The sequence below is a fragment of the Mustela nivalis genome, assembly GCF_964662115.1.
Source record: "Mustela nivalis genome assembly, chromosome: 11".
In the NCBI taxonomy this organism is placed as follows: domain Eukaryota; kingdom Metazoa; phylum Chordata; class Mammalia; order Carnivora; family Mustelidae; genus Mustela; species Mustela nivalis.
The window spans coordinates 81,708,327-81,729,969 of record NC_139030.1 but is presented as its reverse complement, the minus strand read 5'-3'; the positions used below and the strand labels follow the sequence as shown (position 1 = coordinate 81,729,969).

Below are 21,643 nucleotides of genomic sequence, written 5' to 3'. Positions count from 1 at the left end.
TAGCTGGTAACTGTTACCCTTTCTTTCTTTACTATTTCTCTATTTTGAAATGGAAATGTCTCTACCATGCCTGTCCCATAATTGTATTTTAGAAACATGTAATTTGTTTGGTTTCACAGGCTCATAACTGGAGATGAATTTGCCTTGGGATTAATCTTACCTCCAGTCTCCCACACTTTTGATTTAGAGGGTATTTAGATAAGACTTTGTTGTTGTTGTTGCTTTTTTTTATTTAATTTTATTTTTTCAGTGTTCCAAGGTTCATTGTTCATGCACCACACCAGGTGCTCCACACAAACCCTGCCCTCCTTAATACCCACGACCAGGCTCACCCATCCCCCACCCCCTTCCCCTCCAGAACCCTCAGATTGTTTCTTAGAGTCCACAGTCTCTTATAGTTTATCTCCCCCTCTGATTTACCCCCAAGGAAAGGAAAAGTGAATTGGGGTAGATAAGTCTTTGAACTTTAAACTTTTGAGTTGATGTTTGAATAAGTTTAGACTTTTGGGGTTATTAGAATGGAATGAATGTATTTTTCATGCAAAAAAGACATGAATTCTGGGGCCTGGGGATGGAACGCTGTACGCCAAGTGTTTGCATCCCTCCACACACGCACCACACACAATTCATGTATTAAAACTGGGTTTCCAGTGATAATGTTTGGGAACAGGGCCTTTGGGAGTTGATTAGGTCATGAGAGCAGAACCCTTAAGAATGGGATTAATGCCTTTATCACAGAGAACTCCCTCACCCCTGCCACCATGTGAAGATGCAGTAAAAAAAAAAAAAAAAAAAAAAAAATCTAGAGCTAGATTCATAGCATCGATGAATATCCCAGGCCCTTACCAGACTCCAAATTGGTGCTGCCTTGTTCTTGGGCTTCTAGACTCCAGGAATATGAGAAATAGGTCCCTGCTGGTTCATATGCCACCCAGTTTATGGTATTCTATTATAGCAGCCCGAATGAACTAAGACAATAACTCACACACACTCATCCTCCCATATTAGAGAAGTTCTGACACATGTCACATGTTGGGTGAACCTTTCAGTCACGATGCTATGTGACATATGCCAGATACAAATGGACAAATAGTACAGGATCCGATTTATAAAAAATATCTGGAGTAGGCAAATTCAAAAAGAGAGAAAGTAGAATGGAGGTCACCAGGGGGCTGCCAGGAGGGAAGAATGGGTGCTTGTTGCCTAATGGGTAGAGAGTCTTTACAGAGAAAGTTCCAGAAATAGTGGTAATGGTTTTACAACATATGAATGTACTTCATGCCACTGAATTGTATGCTTAAAAATGGCTAAAATTTTAAGTTTTATGTCATGTATATTTTACCATAATAATTTTTTTTTTAAATCCAACAGTCTACTCATACCAGAGCAAACGAAACTCAGCCACTTTAAGAACAGAGATAGCAAAGGCAACATAAAGATCTTTTTTTCACACCTACAAAAGCTGAAATAACTTACCATCAGCCGACCCTCATTACGAGGAATGTTAAAGGAAGTCCTTCAGGCAGAAAGAAAATAACACCAGATGGAAATGCAGAAGAAAGAATCCACACTAAAGAATAAGCCCAGAAATAGTAACCGCATGAGTAAACACACAACACTTATTTTCTCATTATTTAAATCTCTTTAAAAGATAGTTGATGTTTAAACAAAAACATCAACAACCCAGTGCAGAGCTTATAATACATGTAAAAGTAAAAGGTAGCAATAGCGCAGAGGTCAGGCAAGAAGAAAAAAGATTCTACTATTGGGAGGTTCTTATACTATGTGTGAAGTGGTATAATATCACTTGGAAGTAGACTCTAACAAGTTAAAGATATGTAAATGATAAAGAAACCTGCATGATAGGCTTACGTTCAGAATGATGGGAGGAAACAAGGATTTCACTAAACAGAAAGAAATTGTTCAACATACCCTAAGAAAGTGCCAACAAAAATATAGACTCTTCATCCTATTTTATTCAACACTCACATCTTAAGAACCTATTACATGAAAGGCATTGTTCCAGGTGCTAAGAAAGAGAAATGACAGTCTTTTTTAGTTCAGTTATAGAAAGTCTTTGCACAAATTTAAAAGTTAAATACAGGAGGCCTGGGTAGCTCAGTTGGTTGAGCATCTGACTCTTGATCTCAGCTCAGGTCTTGATCCCAGGGTCACGAGTTCAAGCCCTGCCTTGTGATCCATGCTGGGTGTGGAGCCTACTTTAAAAATAAAATATAAAATAATGTAAAACAAGGCAACATAAAATATGTGCTATAATATATAGAGAAGGAAATGCTATTGAATAGGGAGAGAAATGCATATATGTATAGAGGTCAGGTAGAAAGCTTACATCAGTCAAGCAGGTGGGCTTGGTGAAACAGATTGAAGGGGAACTGCTACAAACTGAAGAAGGCATGTCCTTCTAAAAGCAAATTTTGCTACTCAGCATCAGCCAATTATTGCTATGATGCATCATACTCCTTATCTTGACTCACAAGACTCCACATAACCCTGCCCCTAGGTAACTGGCCTATTCCCACTCCCACTGTTCCCTTCCATCTCACACTGTTCCAGTTCTATCACCTTGCCTGCTTTCCCCAATTATATGTCAAAGATCTTACTGTTCCCTCCTCCAAGAATGCTCTTCACCTTGACTTCCAATGACCATAGGACTCACTCCCTCATTCCTTCACGTCTCTGCCCAGTGAGATGTTCTCCAATCACCCTATAAATATAGAGACCCTTACTCTCACCTGGTAATTGGCTGGTACATGTTTAACTATTGGCTCTCTGAAGAAAAGAAAAAAAAAAGTCCTGGTTTCTAGTATTTGTTAATTTCTGTGGCCAGTACCACTTGTCAACCTGATATCACCAAACACTGACAACTGGCTCTTAAGAGCTCATGCATGTCACCGCAGCCCACATCATTGCACTCAGCACGCCCTTCTCCTTTACCCTGCTTTTCTCCCTCTACACTTACCTACACTCACCTGATGTTTTACATACTTGTGCATTTATGGTCTGTTTCCCCTTCACATCCACCAGGATACAAGCTCCAGGAGAGCAGGAATTTTGTTTTGTTCTCTTCTGTATCTTCGGAGCCTAGAATTATTCCTGGCATAGAGTTGGATCTTAGAGGTATTTGTTGAATGAATAAATGTGAAGATAACAGTGGTCCTTGGAAGTAAGAAATTAAGATTATTAAAAATGGGTTATTCTGTAGGGACAAGAACCATAAATTACTATATAAAAGGTAAAGTAGCAGGCCAGCAGAGATTGTCCTCTAAGCCATGGGTTTCCAAAGATGGCTGGACACATCCAACAGTGTGTATGAGACAATCAGTTAGAGCTTGGAAGAAAATATTAGAACATGTCCTTCTAAAGGCAGATTTTGCTACTCCGCATCAGTCAATTTTTGCTGATAAGAACCTCTACTTACATATTTTTATTTAAATAATACATTATGATGTATGGAGTTGTTGAATTACTATATGGTAGACCTGAAACTAATATCCTACTGTATGTTAACTAATTGGAATTAAAATAAAAACTTTAAAAAAAAAGAAAAGAATACATTAAACTTTATAAGCATTTAATATGAGAATTAACTGTAAAAATTCCATTTTGGTCAGACTGAATATTGGTTTCTGTTAGCAAATACAGATTTTCAAAAGCAAAACATTTTATCTATTCTTATTAAAAGTGACATTTTGCCATTGAGGAAGAAAATGGCTGCTTAAATAGCGACAACAAAAACAATGAAATTTGTACCATGAGACTGTAGGGAGAGCCTTTTGAAGGCAGATGCTTAGAAATGAAATAATCATCAAGAAAGCCATCATGTACAACAATATCCCAGTCATATACTCTTTCATAATCCCATAGGTCAGGGCAGAGGATGCCCTCTGGTTCTATGTCTACTCTTTCCTGAGATTAGTGATTATATATTTTTCAAGTTTGGTATGTGGACCTCCTGCGTCAGAACGTCCTGGGGGTAGCTGGAATACATACTAGCTCTTATTGGCATTACTTACTCATTGGGTTTTTCCATGAGATCGTGAACTGTTCATGGTCAAAGTCTATTACATTGTTCACCACGCCATTTCCAACCACTACAACAATATTTGACAAAGAATAGGTATTGGTAAGCTATTTGTGGGGGGAATGAAATCAAGAACATATAGGAAGGCACTCTTCAATGAATTACATAGCCAGCAGCTTCACACATTCTTCATGGCATTCTGAATGGCTAGGCAGTATGGGAGGGACAAATTAAGGATATTAACTGAAATGTGCACAAGTTACAGACATGACTTGATGTTTGTTATCAAGTCTACGATTCAGTGCAAAAGACAGAATTACACACTTAAAAAGATTAAGGACTTTAAAAATACAGGTTAGGTTGCTGGCAGCTTAGTCGGTTGAGGACGTGAGGCTCGGTCTCAGGACCCTAAGACCATGCATGACCTGAACCAAAACCAAGAGTTAGACACTCAACCGACTCCACACTCAGCAGGAGAGTCTGCTTAAGGATTCTCTCCCTCTCCTTCCACTCTTGTGAACAAGCTCTTTTTCTCAAACAAAGAAATCTTCAAGTTAAAAAAAAAAAAAGTTTATGCAAATGAGGGGATAGGGTAGGTGATGGGCATTAAGGAGGGCATGTGATATGACGAGCACTGGGTGTTACATGCAATGGATGAATCATTGGACACTACATCTGAAACTAAGTACATACTTTATGTTGGCTCACTGAATTTAAATTTTTTTTAAAAATGTTTAAAGATTGGAGAGGTTTGGTTCCAAGTTTCTATCACCGTAAATGTGATGCAGAGATCAGTAGTTGCTATAGCCGTCACCACAGGTGTTAATTTCAAAGCCAGTGACCAAGGTGGGTTGTGAAATCCCATTATTGCTAAAATGTATTTCTGTTAGATCTAATTGTCCCTGTACACTCTGCTGACAGATGACCTACCCCATCCTCCTGCCTGTCAGATCTCACCAAAGTCCTTCAAATGACTGAATCTATTCCGCATTCAGGACCCTAAATGCAAAGACAGTCAGGGTGACGTCATATTTCGGCTTTCTAACCTCTGTAAATGGAGTATAAAATAAAGTCCAGGAAAGCCAGTCTAAATAACCAGAAAAAAATAACCTTAGTCACTTTGACGAAGAGACTATCTTGACCCCATAGCTGAAACCATTTATTAACAATAAAAACATACTATCTACTTCCATTTTCCTTGACAGTTTCTCAGTTTATAAACTGATAGCTCTTTTAAGTATAAATATGGATGTTAAGTGTCTAATACAAAAACCTAATGGCAAATGCATTTATTTTATGCACTTTGTAAAGAGTTTTTAAATCTGTAGGTTGCTCCAGCAAGAAGCTGATCTTGTGAGATGCTTTCTGATACTATTGTACTTGTTGAGTTTTGTTTACCTTGATTATAATCCAGGAACAAAACACACTGTTGAAAATAACTTCAGGCTGCTTTTCATGGTCACCAATGCTTTGTTTTCTTTCAATGGTTAAAACAAAATGGGATCTGACACCCACAAAGGGAAATGACACCTGTAAAAAGAAAGATAAGAGAGTCTAACTATCAATGCCAAATGGGTTCTTCATTCTTTGAATGAAATCAAAATGTCAAAGCATGCTGAAAACCTGCATATGATAATAAAAACATCTATTATTCCCTAAGACACTCTAAGCAGAATTTAAAAACAAATCTTTGAGTTTATTAAAATATTCTTTTCAAACTTTTTTTTTTTTTTTTTTGAGCCTTGACTCTATTCCTTTTGAGCCAAGTCAGGCCACCATGACTGGCCCAGGTAAAAATGACCAGTGGTCTCAACTGTGGGTGCTTTCACTGTTTCTTAGTAATTAACCAGCACACAAGCCTTGCAAAATGTTGGCTTCAGAGATCACATGATGCAGTGATGTGAATTGACTGGGCTCTTGAATGCATAAACTTTAATATTTTCAGTAGCCCAGGTCCTCTGAAGGAAGAGTCAGAGGAACACAGAACTGTGGGCTCACGGCTTCACGTTCCATCGCAGGCCAAGTAGTTTCCAGTCGGGGAAGCGCTACGTGGGCACTTATAGTCCAATACATTACCATCTATATTTGTAATTTGTAAAAGAATATGGTACCTAGGAGGCATTCTGCCAATGTGGTTTGTGAAAACCCTTATCAGTATTAGAGTTAGTATCACTATTATTATAGTATCACTATTATTATCCTGCTTTACAAATAGAGAGACTGAGGCACAGGAAAGTGAAATCATGTGTCCAAAGTCTTGGAAGTGCTAAGTGGCGGTACAGGAATCACCCCCAGGCAGTGTGTCCCCAGGCCATCATGGCCACAGCACAAGGCTTCTATGAAGGAAGATTTAGTCATACTCCATCATCTCCTTCCAAGCTGAATTTCTTGCAGCACCTTCAAGCCTACTCAAGCAGGCCTCATAATAGAAACAGTTTTCATTTATCCTCCTTAACTCAAGTTGAAGCCAATGATTCAAATTATTCTCTGGATAGGACAGCGTCTGTGCAGGTGTTCACCAGTGAGTCTGACTGCTGGCAAATGGATGGGTTTCTATCTTTGAGCCACTAGACGTTTATTTTTAAAACATTTGTTTGAACCTAGTAAGATCAGGGAGTCTGGGCGCGTGGGTGGCTCAGCTGGTTAAGCAATTGCCTTTGGCTCATGTCATGATCCCAGACTCCTAGGATCGGGTCCCGCATCGGACTCCCATCTCCGTGGGGAGTCTGCTAATCCCTCTGACCTCTCCCCTTTTATGCTTTCTCTCTCAAATAAACAAATACAATCTTAAAAAAAAAAAAAAAAAAAGTTCAGGGAGTCTGCCAAAGTTGGTTACAAAAGCATCAAACCCAAGCCTCCTAAGCTTACAGACCCGGAATACGTTGACTCACATAACAGAGCAGGCTCCAACTTTCAGTCCTATAGACACAGGGTCTTTCGGCTAATACATACCAGTTCCCAGAATCGAATCCCATTAGCCCCAACTGGCCTGTCTGGAGTCATGTGGCCAGTCTGTGCTAAGCATTGGGCCAGGGGAGCTTTCTGTCTGCTGTGCGAAGAAACAAGGACCTCAGGCTGTAAGCTCTTCGTAGCACTGTCTCTGTGCCATCCCACATTACCTAACTGCATATGACAACCTGGAATTAAACGCATTTCAGCTTTGCACCAAAAAGGGATATAGCTTTAAAAAAAAAAAAATAGCAGGCACTCACTGTCCTTCACATTTCCATATGGGAAGTAGGCCATGTCCTTAGAAATAGAAGCTTCATCAAGTCTGTACTCACAGTGAGTGGTCAGGTGATTTTCTCAAAAAATCCCTTCAGTTTTAACTATTTTATCAGACACACAGAAAAATACATTTCATTACTAAAACAAACATGTTTGCCAGTTTAACCCTTTACAGTTTGGTTTTGTTTTTGTTTTTTGCTTTTTAAAGAAATGGCACCGAGTATGAAGAGATGAGGCTCCCATTCCAGTGCTCAGACTAGCCTTTGCATTGAGTTTTGGTAGCCTCAGGTGCCCATACTATGAGATTTAGAGCTTCTGGGAGAATGGTGCTGAGTTTGGCTCAAAGCTGAATACTCAGGACTTAACCACAGTGCCTAGGACATAGAAAATTTTCTTTTAAGCTTGATAAATGGTTGGATGATTGAATGAGTGAATAAGAGTCAACACTTAGTACTTCCTAAGTGCCAGAAACTTTTTTTTTAAAGATTTTATTTATTTATTTGACAGACAGAGATCACAAGTAGGCACAGAGGCAGGCAGAGAGAGGGGAAGGGAAGCAGGCTCCCCGCTGAGCAGAGAGCCCAATGTGGGGCTCGATCCCAGGACCCTGAGATCATGACCTGAGCCGAAAGCAGAGGCTTTAACCCACTGAGCCACCCAGGCGCCCCCAGAGACTTTTAAACTGTTAACTCTGTACTTGCAAGAAGCTTATGGGGCAAGTAGCGCTATTATTTCCATCTGTCGGATCAGGAAATGCACACCCATAGTAAGTGATGGAACTGTATTTTAACCAAACAAGCTGGCACGGAAATCCATGCACTTAACCACTGTTACGCACTGCACAAGCACACCAGGCCACAGACGCTTGAGTTCACTGTATATGTCCTAGGCATGGAAGCTGCCTGGTGCAATGAGTTTATTTCTTGTGAAAACCAAGTTTCTAAATAGGCTGGTATTAATTTGCTTACTCCATCTCATTTCTCTCTTCTCTTTCTGCTGATTCCCTCACAGATCCCAACTCACCAGTCACTCTGTCAAGATCCCTCCTCCCTCTAATATTCCATATGCTCCACGTTTTAAGATGTGCCAGAAATAGCTTATCCCATACTAAGACACAGGAGTTGCAAACTCAAATGCTCCCTTCTAACAGGGAAAGGAATTCTGAAAACCATAGTCAACCCTCAGTGGCATTTCCAGAGGGTGTTCAGATGCAAAATAGTTACTTTTCAAAAATGATTCAGAAGGCTGCATTGGGAGCCAAGGGTTTTCAGCGGAGGCTGGGGCTTTGGTCTAAGAGAACTTCAGAGAAAGCCAAAATGGCCTCAGAAGAAATCCCTAAATAAACCCCTAAAATAAAAGAAGATAAATCAAGAGATTTCTAAAGATAAGTCAAGGGGGTGGCTAGCTGCCTGTGGTAGAAGTCTACAGTGCTCAGAGCTGACCTGTCCTTACATTTTTTGTTTCTCAAATAAGTCATACCTTAATACCTTAATACCTTCTTTTTTTTTTTTTTAGATTATTTATTTATTTATTTGACAGATAGAGAGGCAGGTGTGGGGGGGGGGGGGAGCAAGCTCCCGCTGAGCAGAGAGCCTGATGCAGGGCTCCATCCCAGGACCCTGGGATTATGACCTAAGCTGAAGAGGCTTTAACCTACTAGGCCACTCAGGTGCCCCTTAATAGCTCTTCTTATTGATCTTTCCTTATCAATGTTATTTCACCTTTTATAAAAGTGTGTATTGAGCAAAATACTTGGTTTGTTTTAAGAAATGCAAAAGATTTAAAGTTAAAAGAATAAATTCTCCATAAACTTTATCAATCGCTTTGGAATCTATTAAATATTCATAGAATCGAATTCCCCCTTGAAAAAGAAAACATCTGTCAGTTTCTTAAATCTTGTTCTTTCTTTTTAGGAGCTCCACAGGTAGGCCCCCAAAGCAGTTTCCTAACTATAAGAGCGCTTACTGCGAAAACACAGAACACGTTCTGCATTTGAACTGAAACAGCCCTACATGTGTCCAGAGGAAATTGACAGTGACCAAGATAAAAAAGAAAAACAATCATTAACAAGAGAAATACACCAGAAGTTGTGGCTCTCTGAAAACAGGCTTACCAAAATCTGCAAGTGAGGAGTTAAAATGTATCTGTATATTTAATAAAGAAGGGGAGAGGAAGGGAAGAAAAGATTATTTTAAAAAGGATGCCTCACACCCAGATCTCCAGCCAGCTCCATTTGGGGAAATTTTTTTTTCATGTTTATATCTCAAGTCATCTAAAGACAGGTGAATTTTGTTTTGTTTCCTAAATGCTATTTTTAAGGTAAAGTAACAGGTAAAAATGTTATTACATATTTCTTTAAGATAGATTTCAGGGACTCTCTTCTAGCAGGTTGTATTCATTCATCCTGGGTTTTTTTACACCGACATTTACACAGTTGTTCAATGAAAATAAAGGGCACTTTGAGATACAGCTCTGAATCATCACAGAAAGATTTAATTGGAATGATGACATTATATTAAAACTAGAGCAGAAAAGTGGACGCATGCTTTTATCCACATGAACTTGAGGAAGATTTTAGTAGTAAACTGAAGGTTAGTAAACAGAACACTGCACACCCTGGGTGTTTCAGTTAACAGAGGTTTTACAATAAGCCAAACTGAAAGTAACAGTTAAGACTTGATTTCACTCTCTGAGAGACTATAAGGCCAAATAGGAAAGCCTGCCACCTTCCTTTTTTCCATGGGGAACAGCACCAGGCTGGGGAGAGATGACAGACATCACAGACGGTTAGTGGGGGAGGTGAGGGAAAGAAGACCCTTCAGCAGAAGACTACCACTACCTTTTGGGCTCAGGGGCTAGGCAGAGGGAGGGGAAGGGCTAGAAGTGGAAAATTATCTAGTCAGAGTGGAGAAAAGTATCCTCAAACTCTGACCTCTTTTGGAGAGGCTTTCAAAAGGAGGTGCCTAGGCTGGGAACACAGATTTGCCTACAAGCAGGCCACCTGGAGGCTGGGGTGGGGGTGGGGCGGGGAGGGGGCTTACTCTTAGAATACTACTGCCTCCGGAGACCACAGTGCCTTCGCTGTGTGTGCACTAAAGTTAAGATGAGGAGCACAGCTTTCCCTCCCACCCCCCACCACAAAGCCTGCCCAAGAAAAGCCTCTGTGATTACCAGGGACTGGGCCAAATTGTCATGTGTGGGCTTGCGGGCTGAAGGGGACTCCACAGAGAGCGTAGAGGATTGTACTTTTCCTGCTTCAGCCCAGAAATGACATATTTCAGCTCCTGCGATGGACAATCCATTGGCCAGAGCCGGTCACACCGTTCTGCCCAACTTCAGAGAAGGTGAACCAACACTGCCTCCTACGTGATAAGGAAGAGAAGAAGAAGGGGAAGTCCTGAGCACCAGGAATGTCCACCACGGTGTAATAAGCTGACTTGGTGGCCCCGAAAGCAATCTGCAGTTTCTATTCTCATTTCTCTTTTGGTAACTGGGTAGGGAGATCAGAGCCCTGTGAGTCTGGAACCCTGATTTGGAGACAGAAGGGGCTCTGTGGAATTCTTCAGACCAGCTTTACTATTTAAAAAGTAGATCCTGCATTTTAATCTCTTCTTGGCTCCTTGGGCATGCCTTCAGTTGGTTAGAACCCACTGGTGTGGGGGGAGAGTGCTGAATGTCTGGCCTAAAGGGGGAACGAAAGGCAGAGTTAGCTCTTGTGGGCAGTGCAGATTCATCCACCCTTCTCTTGCTTTGAATTCTTCATTGCCCCTTTTTGACAGCAGGAGAGAGCCAAATGTTTGAGGCATAGAGGAGAAACAAAACACTTCCCGTGTCAGGAGGGAATGCTGCAACTCGGAGAAAACATTGACTAGAGTAACTCAGTGATGTTCAATGACTTACGTTCCTTTGAAAAAGAAAAAAAAACAAACTTTGCTTTCTGTTACACAAAATATTAGGGTTGCAACTATGTAAGAGCCAAAATCTGTATGTAGAAAAGTCCTTAGTGACTATGTTAGCAATATATGAACCAATGTTGTCTTTGGGTGATGAGATTTCAATAGGCCTCCCCAGGTAATTAGGCCAGGTCTCTTAGAGTAATTTACACATCCCTCTGTTGGGTACCCAGAATTCTGTGACTTAGACCAGTTTTTACGTTAATTTCTATGATTAGAGTCCTGAACCAAGAGGATAAGATCTGATCACACAGCAGCCAGGAGTGCAGAGGTAAGTTTCCATTTGTTAGAGCAAACTACTTTCCCCATCTGCCATGTGGATAGCTAGTTTCCTCATCACTTCTCAAGTCTGATAGCTAAAGATTTTCTGTCTTCGTTTCACAGATGGACTCATTTACAGCTCTACCTTTAATCCTTGTCTTCTGTTCTCCAGCAGGCACTGAATACCAAACTCCAGCCCTAGGGTCACCTCCAAGGCTGATACCATGTCTGAGAAACCACTTTCTCTTCAAGCTTCCCCTTTCGTCTTGAATTCTCTACCCTCTTGTTCAGCTTTTTGAGGTATAACTGGCAAAAGTATAATGTACTTAATTATGTGATCAGTAATGTACAAACTTGCCAGCATTTGTTATTTCTTGTCTTTTTCATAACAAACATCCATCCTAACTAATCTGAGATATTGTCTCGTTCTGGTTTTGATTTGCTTGTCCCTGATAGTTAATAATGTTGAGCACTTTCTCATGTACCTGCTGGCCATCCGTAGGTCTTCTTTAGAAAAATAACTATTCAGATCCTTTGCCCATCTTTTAATTAGGTGACTTGTATTTTATGCTATTGAGTTGTTTGAGTTCCTGCTATATTTTGGATAGTAACCCTTTATCAGATATGTGGTTTGCAAACATTTTCTCCCAGTCCATAGTTTGCCTTTTCATTTTGCTGATGGTTTCCTTTGCTGCACAGAAGCTTTTTAGTTTGATGTAGTCCCACTTGTTCATTTTCCTATTTTTTACCTCTGCCTCTGCTTTTGGTGTCAATTCAAAAAAAAAATTCATTTCTAAGATCAGTATCAAGATTATCTCCTATGTATTTTTCTAAAAGTTTTAAGGTTTCAGGGCTTAAGTTCAAGTGTTTAATTGATTTTGAGTTTTTATGGATGATATCAGGTTAAATGAGGTCATAGGGGTAAGAGCTCTGATCTGATAGGATTAGTGTCCATATAAGAAGAGCTTGCAGATAGCTCATTGTCTCTCCTCTCTCCTACCTCATACATGCACTGAGGAAGACCAGGTAAGGACATAGCAAGAGGTGGCTCTCTGCAAGCCAGAAAGACCTCTCTCCTCAGGAGCCAAATTGACCTATACCTTGAACTTGGACTTCCCAGACTTGATAATTGTGAGACAATAAATGTCTTTTGTTTAAGTCACCCAGTGTATGATATTTGGTTTTGGCAGTCCAAGCAGACAAAGACAATTTGTTTTTACCTGTTTTTCTTCTTTCTAGGCTTTTTAAAAAGATTTTACCCATTTATTTGAGAATGAGAGAAAGCACCAACCCAGGGCTGTGGAGCGGGATGAGGAGGGAACAAAGGGAGAAGGAGAAGCAGACACCCCACTGAGCAAGGAACACAGAGCTCCATCCCAGGACCCCAGCCAGGATCATGACCTGAGCGGAAGGCAGATGCTTAACTGACTGAGCCAACCAGGCACCCCTATTTTTCTTCTTAGTTCTGTTCATTAAACATTTCTGGCTTTCTGTCTTCTGAGCACATACAGAATTGTATGATTTTATTTCCTTTGAAGTTAGATATGACCTTGAGACTATATGTGGCCACAGAAAAGAGCCCAACCACGATAAACCTCATTCTCTCTTCCCCAACTGGGGTGATCATTAAGGTACATGTTGTTGACATGGTTTCCATCATGTAGGGTCATTGAGTGATTATGATTGGTAGAGACTTTTGCTCAGTGGCCATTGATAGAGAAATAGATCTATTACTGAGGTAGTTATTTATTATTGCAGCATGGCCTGACTGTTTTGCTTGATATAGCCTCTAAGCCAGAAATATAATATAATATAATATATTATATTATATTATATTATATTATATTATATTATATTAGAAACATAATATATTATATATTACATACTCAAATATTATACATATATGTGTATGTAATATATAATATATATATACTTTTTAAAATTTAAACATCCTCTTTTGAATAAACTTAGACTGTACTTTGGACAAATTAAATCATATCATTTATAATCTACCTTAGGGAATTAAATCATGTCATTTATAATCTACCTTAGGGCATCAATGAGCACCAGAAAGTCTCCCCACCCCAAACACTTATTATGCTACTCTTCAATTATTGATAATTTTTTCTTTGATCATAGATATCTCCATTTATTCTCTTGCTAAATGTCCATACTTCTAAGAAGAATAACTCATTATAAACTTTTTTTATCAGGAGTAGCTTAACATGAGTACATTCTGGGCTCCTTTATTGCTAAATTACTGAATTCTTTGTGGTTAAGGAGACAAGAAAGGTCCTTGGGTGGGTAGCTTAAATAGGTGGATTTGGGACAATCAGGATATGAATATTCTGGGAATAAAAAAATAAATAAATAAATAAGTGAAAGGTGAATTAAAAAGAAGAAAGCCAAAATACCTTCACAATGTTACAATGTTAAGAAAGATTCCAAACTCTGTCCAAAAGAGTGCACCAAATGCTTTTTTTTTTCTTTTTGTCTATGGAATATTACCAGTCTTATTTATCCATCTTGCAAATCAGAAAAGTCCAGAGGAAGAAACAGGGCGTCAGATATGCCAGTTATAAGGAAGCAACCAAATGGCAGTGGGAAGACAGAAAAGGTTGTTCTGTGTCACAAGGTACAATTACAGGACCCACATCAGAAGCACAACACAACTTCCTTCTGAACTCAGCATTCCTTGTTTCAGCTAAAGGATGAATAAAACACTGGGCACTGGAGAGAAGGGAGTTGAGGGAAATGGGAAGGGGAGGTGAACCATGAGAGACTATGGACTCTGAAAAACAATGAGGGTTTTGAAGGGGCGGGGGGTGCGAGGTTGGGGGAACCAGTTGGTGGGTATTGGAGAGGGCACGGATTGCATGGAGCACTGGGTGTGGTGCAAAAAACAATGAATACTGTTACGCTGAAAAAATAAAAAATAAAATAAAATAAAAAACCATTGGGCGCTATTTCCAGAAGAATAACCTGCTATAACCATGCCATGAGTGAAAGAAATGGGGGAGGCAGGGACCGTCAGGCAGCTATACGGTGAATGCTGTAGCACAAAGTTTTCCATTCAAAATAAATGCCCCACATAAAAATGTTCTGTTCACAGTAACTACTCTGTGTTGCAGCTTCTGTGAATCAAGCTGAGGTTATTAAATGCATAAGAATAGACAACAGTGTGTCCTGCTAATTACTATCTCCTCCACTTGGCATGGAGCCTGGGGTGGGAGAAAATACAACTTGCAGCTCCCTATTAAAAGCGCCAATGTTCTCTGAAATTCTAAAACATATTTAAAAAATGCCAAGATGCTCCTGCCTCTCCTCCTTCTGCTGACAGGAATCTATATTAATTCCTTTGGAGAGATACTCACAGCTGCTGAACGAGAGAGTCAAACAGATCCTAAAAATGACAATGCTAGGAAAATCCCAAAGATTCTGAACAAGTTCAGTTCTTCCCCTCCTGCCAGTTTCTCCCTTTTTCTTACTCAGCTGCTCCCCAGACATTATTCCTTTGACTTCTTTGTGATTTCCCGGCCAAGAGCCCTCCACTTGCTCTCTGAGCCACCCCCCTCCTGTCATCAGTTCCTTCCCTCTCCATCTTAAACTGGAGGGTCAATCACCTTAAGCTGGATTTAACCAATATCCCCAAAGCCTTTTTTTTTTTTTTTTGCCATTATCTTTCCATTGTGCTCCTTTAATGTATCAGGTAGAGTGTTTTCCGATTTAAATAGCAAAACACCTACCGAAAATGACATAAGCAATAAGGTAATTCTGCCACCAAGCAAGACCACTAGTTCAATTATGTGGTCAAGAGCCAAGTTCTGTCTTTCAACCCTGAATCCTTCTATCTCACCTTGTCTTTTTTTTTTTTTTTTACATTTTATTTATTTATTTGACAGAGAGAGATCACAAGTAAGCAGAGAGGCAGGCAGAGAGAGAGGAGGAAGCAGGCTCTCCACGGAGCAGAGAGCCCAATGGGGGGCTCGAGCCCAGGACCTCAGGACCATGACCTGCGCCAAAGGCAGGGGCTTTAACCCACTGAGTCACCCAGGCGCTCCTCACCTTGTCTTTGGACTAGTTCACCAATCCTCACCTGCCAGCAGGACAGCATCCCAAGGTGGAAAATAGACCATCTCTTCTTTCTGTCTCTTCTGTGAAGCAAGAAGACATTGCCCTGTCTGTGGAATCCCCCTCATTGTCTGGAATTGTATCAGGCACTCACACCCTTGGGCAAATCAATCATTGGTAAGGGGACCATTTTGGTTGGCTTAGACGAATCAGGGCCAGCCTCCCTAGACAGTGGGTGGACCAGTGACCATTGAAGAGCATGTCTAATTTGAGGAGAGTGGTGACCAAAACGAAAACGGGGTTCTACCAGGAAGGAAGAAGGGGAAAATGTGGTGAGGATGATGTAAGCAATCAATCATTTTGATTGCTTAACCTAACCATCTATCTTTCCTTCGGCCTGACCGCTAGGCTCTGCTGGCTCTTCTCAGGGGGGCTCACTAATGACAATTTGACAATTAGGATGCTAACACCTCCTGACAATTCATGTAGTCATGTCTGCCCAAAGGGGAAAGGGTATTTTAAACTTCTACATTGCTCCATTCCCTGACACATCCCCCCTCACTACCTAAAAATTACAGTGAAAATTGGTGATCATCAGACAAGAGCTCTGGGAATTTTCTAAATCAGCTCTACAAACATCTGCCCCAAGCTATTTCTTCTTCCTTTCTGTGATGATGGAAAAAAAAAAAATTGCTCCTCATCCTACATACAGTAAATCCTTTTACCTCTATTATGAATCCTGTCCTTTTTCTCTTTTCCAGGATCCTTCTCTCTATTCGGTTTTCAAACTCTTCTTTACCACCAATGTAACTCTAATAAAATATGATTCTATCAGCCTGCTCAACTTTAGCTAAAAAAAAATTTTTTTTTTTTAAGATTTTATTTATTTATTTGACAGAGAGAAATCACAAGTAGACGGAGAGGCAGGTAGAGAGAGAGGAAGGGAAGCAGGCTCCCTGCTGAGCAGAGAGCCCGATGCGGGACTCGATCCCAGGACCCTGAGATCATGACCTGAGCCGAAGGCAGCGGCTTAACCCACTGAGCCACCCAGGCGCCCATAGCTAAAAAAAATTTTTAAGGAAAAAATACCTCCTTTACCCTACATCCTCACCCACTTCCATGTTCCTTCTGTTCTCCCCTTCACAGGCAAACTTCTTGAAAGACTAGTTTCCTGTCACCTCCTCCTTGCCTCCACTCACAGCCCAGACCATTAACTCTGGCCTTTTCTCCCAGGGCTCACTAAAGCACTCTGGGCATGCTCACAAATTACATCCCTCATCACTTCATTGGGGCCACCTTCCAATCTCTCTCCTACCTTGACTCTTGGTGTCACTGGGTACATCACTCTTGACTCCTACCTCAACGAAACGCTCTGATTTTGTATTTCATGGCATCACCGGCTTTTCAGATTGTTTTTTCACCCTCTGCCCATCTACTTCAAAGCCAGAATGTTCATATCATGTTACCCTAAGCAATTCTTACACCCCCTTTCTTCCTTGCCCCTTCCCGCTCTCCCCGAACTTCTAGCATTTATGAATTTTTTTGTTTCTCAAGTACACCTGACTTGTTATGGCCTCCTTGACTAGCTTGACACTCTTCTCCCTCCTCAGCCCTTGTCTCATGCTGACTCTTACTTCACATGTCCCCTAGGTCCCATGTCTTCTGGGTGTCCTCCCTCACCCCACATCTTGCTCAGACACACACTGAGATGATCATGCCACTTGCTGCAAAAGCACCACATACTATGGCTCCTTCTGTAGTGCTTGAATCATTTTTCCTCCTCACACAGCAACATCAGTGAGAACAAAGTCCTTGCTCCCCATGATATCCCCAGCCTTTCCCACTGGGTTGGGCAATTCAGAGGATTTGTCCAATGAGTGAGTGAAATCCCCTTCACCTTCTCTTTGATCTTTCTCCTGCCTCCTTTCCATCCCTAAAATCCACATACTCAGTTCTCTTAGGTTGCTCCTACCCAAACACTCTGAGAAGTGTTCCTTTCATCAAATCTGGTTTCCTTTTCATTCCCAAACCAGTTTAGCACCAACATCCCTAGCGATCTTTTTATAAACACAGTTTCTTGGTCCTGTCTGTAGACCTCCCAAATAAGAACCTCCAGGAAGTTAGATTTTCAACATATCTTAAGTGATTTTGATAATTACCTCGTATGGAAACTCCCTACTGCAGATAATCCCAGGAAGATCTGGTTTCCACATGAGTGTTTCCAAATGTAGAATTGTTCAATCAAACTGACGAATCCCAAGTGATATATTAATGCATTCGTTATGACACGCTTCCCAGGGAATCTAAAACAACATGGTGCCACTAATTAAAGCCACTGTCTAATTAAAGCCACTGTCTCCAAACGCCCCCTGTAAGATTTGAATTTAATGGAGAGATTTTTTGGAAAGATTGGTGAGAGATACTCCTTTCAACAACATTGATCTGAGCAACTTCGAGGTCTTCATTGACTTCATGAGCCAGTTAGACAGAGGCAGAGATACACAAGGTGTGGGGTTTGCAGCCTAGGGAAGAGAGTTGTATGTATGTGAGCAGGTGTGCTGTGAGGTGAAAAGGCCAGAAGAAGTAAAAGACAGCAATGGAACACAGAAGTGCTATGTGGGCTGAGCCTTGAAAAGTTGGTAACATTTAACTTGGGGATTCAGGATAAAAAGTATTCCAAGCAATGAAAAGGACATGAGCAAAAGTCAGGGCAGTAGAGGAGTATGTTCGGGAAAGAGGAAGGGAGAAGGGTATGAGGGTGATGTTCAGCTGGAACATGGAGAAAGAAGCAGAGAGAGAATACGACAGATGAGAATGAGACTAAGTATTTAGATGGAGTAAGGTAAGGGTTAGCCTTGAATTCTGAAACAAGTAATTATACAAATGTAATGGGGAAACATTAAAATTTGGTATTTGAGAAGGGGAGGGGTAAGTGAGGGACTATCATGACTAGAAATCCTTTTACTCAAAAAAACATGCTGAGTGCCCCTAGGTACATGACCATTCTAGGTGTTGGGTACACGGTGGTAAATAAGAAAAAACACCTGTTTCATTACAGGGTGTATCAGGCAACTTGAGTTTGAAAGAGGTAAATACTAGGGCGACTTAGCAGATCTTTGCCATCACTTACCTACCAGTCAAGGTCTGAATTAACACTGGGAAAATAGCTAAGGACATGAGATAAAGGATTGGTTTTTCAAGAATTCTTAGGGAGGGCTGCAATCAGTCAAAACCAAACTGTTCAATGTTTCCTTAAAGGGGATATTTGGATTGATTATCATAGAATTTAATTATTGGCCTTCTGAACCAGAGAATATTATTCTAGGTGGTAATAGATACAGTAGCAAGGTTATAAAATGAGTCAAGTTTTTGACGAAGACAAAAAGAAATAGAACTTGGCTTTCTCTTTAGAAGTTACAGAACTTTTGCATTTTTTAGGCTGCTCTAATGGGTGTGTACTAAGGCACCTAGGAATAAAAATATTTATTGTAGCCTAGCCTTATTTACACCAGGTAGATGAATTCTGCAATTAACAAGAAAAGAATTTCTTTCATTATGACATTTTGTAACCCTTAGAGTAAAAGACTTCACACATACATAAACAAAATATGAAACGTAAGTCACTTTTAAAGATCTAACTTTAAGCAGAGATTGTTGATCATTTGTAAGTGAATCGTTCCAATAAATCTGATCACTCTTCTGCTACTAATATCTACCTCAATCTCAGTAGAAAATTAGTCATGAACCTAAATAACCTGACTTGAGCATATTTTTAAATTTACACTTCTTAGATGCCTGAGCCAAAATGCAAAGGCAGAAGTGTACAAGATTTCGTGGACATAGTGAGAAGGACAAGAACTATTACAAAACCCTGCGTATGGCTGGTTTCATATCTAAATAAAAACCGATCATGTAATCGATCCATGCTGACTGGTTAGTAGGTAAACTGCCCAGGGTTAGACTCTCATTCAGCAATGTCTTACAATGAGCAGGGAAGCCAGTGACTCTCCCTGAAGTCTTCACTTTACCTCAGTGCACATCTGTTGAGTGTCTCCTCTCCTCAAGCACAGGAGTACCCCTTCCCAACCATTTTTATAACAAAATCCACTGTGGGTTTGATTAAATGTTCCAGTTACTCTCTTGAAGAAAATTAGTATGAATCAACATTATTCCAAACACTGGCTTAATTAACTTTTTTTCCCCAACCAAGCTGGTTAAGAATGGGGGCATATCTGTTTGAACACAAGATAACACAACATATTCCAACCACACCTTCCAAAGCACTTGAGCTTGATAAGATGGTCTTATGAGACATCCCCTAGTCCTCCCAAAACAGTGTGATCAGATCCTAGGGAACAATCTAGATTTCTCCAATAGATATGGTTATCTAAGCTGAATGACCATGTAAGATAGGTACTATTTTTGTTCCCACGTTATTGATCAGGAAACAGATGCAAGGAGAGTTAAATATCTATCCCAAGGTCACAACTTGCTCACTTTGCACAAGATGTGTCATCTTGAGCACAACATGAAGCCCCCTCTTTACATGCGTTGTGTATAAAAAATGTGATAGAGAGGGGCGCCTGGGTGGCTCAGTGGTTGGGCCGCTGCCTTCGGCTCAGGTCATGATCTCAGGGTCCTGGGATCCAGCCCCACATCAGGCTCTCTGCTCAGCACGGAGCCTGCTTCCTCCTCTCTCTCTCTGCCTGCCTCTCTTCCTGCTTGTGATCTCTGTCTGTCAAATAAATAAATAAATTCTTAAAAAAAAAAAATGTGATAGAGACTCCACCAAATGAAGGACTAAGAATGTCTTCACAGAGAAGTCAACTGCCATTCAAATCAGTGCTGAGACACCTATCGGAAGGAAGAGCACAGCTTAGAAAGCACATTCCACTAATCTTCTTTTGGTTTCTGAAAGACATCAGCAGCCCCCGCAACCCTGTTACTGGACTACTGGCTGAGTTTGGCTCAGAATTCCTAGCTGTAACTGCTATGAACATGGAGTCATATTCCTTTAAAACAGAGAATTGTGTGTCTTTGACAGAGAGATGCAATCTAACCTCTAATTAACAAAGCAAGACTTGCTTGCAGTTGCTGTGGACCCTGGAGAACAAACAGAATGAATTTGCATATTGATTGGATGAATGCAACTCCACCAAATGGGAAGGGAAAAGAATTCCTAAAAGAGGAATGACCTAGGAAGAGGGCAAACCCATTTTTTAAATCCTCAAAACTCAATGCTGGACTTCGGTCAATGCAAACAACAGATTCAGGAGACAGGAATCACAGGCAGCACACTCAAAAGGAGCAGGCACTGGGGGTGGTCAAACAACCAAGAGAGTCTCAGAGTACTCTAAGAGACTGCAGCCATAGGGGGAGGTGGGGAATGAGAACAGTACCTGTCCTGGGGTCCTTTCCCCTTTCCAGTGTACAGAAGACACCAGGAGCCATTTTACCTGCAGAGATCTTATCACAAAAAATGAAATGCACAGGGGGAAAACATTTTAAGGAGCTTTTGTGTTAAGTACTTGCTGTCATGGGAGGTGGGGGAGAAAAAGTAGTAAAGAGGGAAATGAGCTGGGACGCCTGCGTGGCTCAGTGGGTTAAGCCGCTGCCTTCGGCTCAGGTCATGATCCCAGAGTCCTGGGATGGAGTCCCACATCGGGCTCCTTTCGTGGCAAGGAGCCTGCTTCTCCCTCTGCCTCTGTCTGCCATTCTGTCCGCCTGTGCTCGCTCTCTCTCCCTCTCTCTCTGACAAATAAATAAATAAAATATTTTAAAAAAAAAAAAAAAAAAAAGAGGGAAATGAGCTGATAAAACAAATACAAGTCAGGCTGAGGGACATTCTCCAGGAAATCTCTGGTTCACAAAATGCCTCTCGGTATTAAGAAAAACCCCTAAAATAAGTAACTGACTTGGAAGCCCACACAGTTCCTATGGCTTTACGTGCCCTTGGTTCGTCTCTGTTTGGCGAGCCCTTTCCATTTCTTCAGAACTCAACTGAGATCTTATTTCCTTAGCAAACTATTGTTTCACACCTTCAGGAATTCCCTGGGTGGAATTCAAAACCAGCACAGTACCCAGAGAT

General features: G+C 40.8%; 1 long non-coding RNA gene across 1 annotated transcript; it reads right to left on the bottom strand.

Moving 5' to 3' along the window:
• Positions 1–1,990: 1,990 nt before the first annotated feature.
• LOC309844487 lies at positions 1,991–15,625 on the bottom strand. The gene is made up of 5 exons (XR_014300733.1): positions 15,550–15,625; positions 5,441–5,572; positions 2,991–3,177; positions 2,622–2,725; positions 1,991–2,219 (listed from the first exon to the last, which is right to left on the bottom strand). It is a non-coding gene; the product is annotated as an uncharacterized lncRNA (long non-coding RNA).
• Between the last annotated feature and the right edge of the window lie 6,018 nt (positions 15,626–21,643).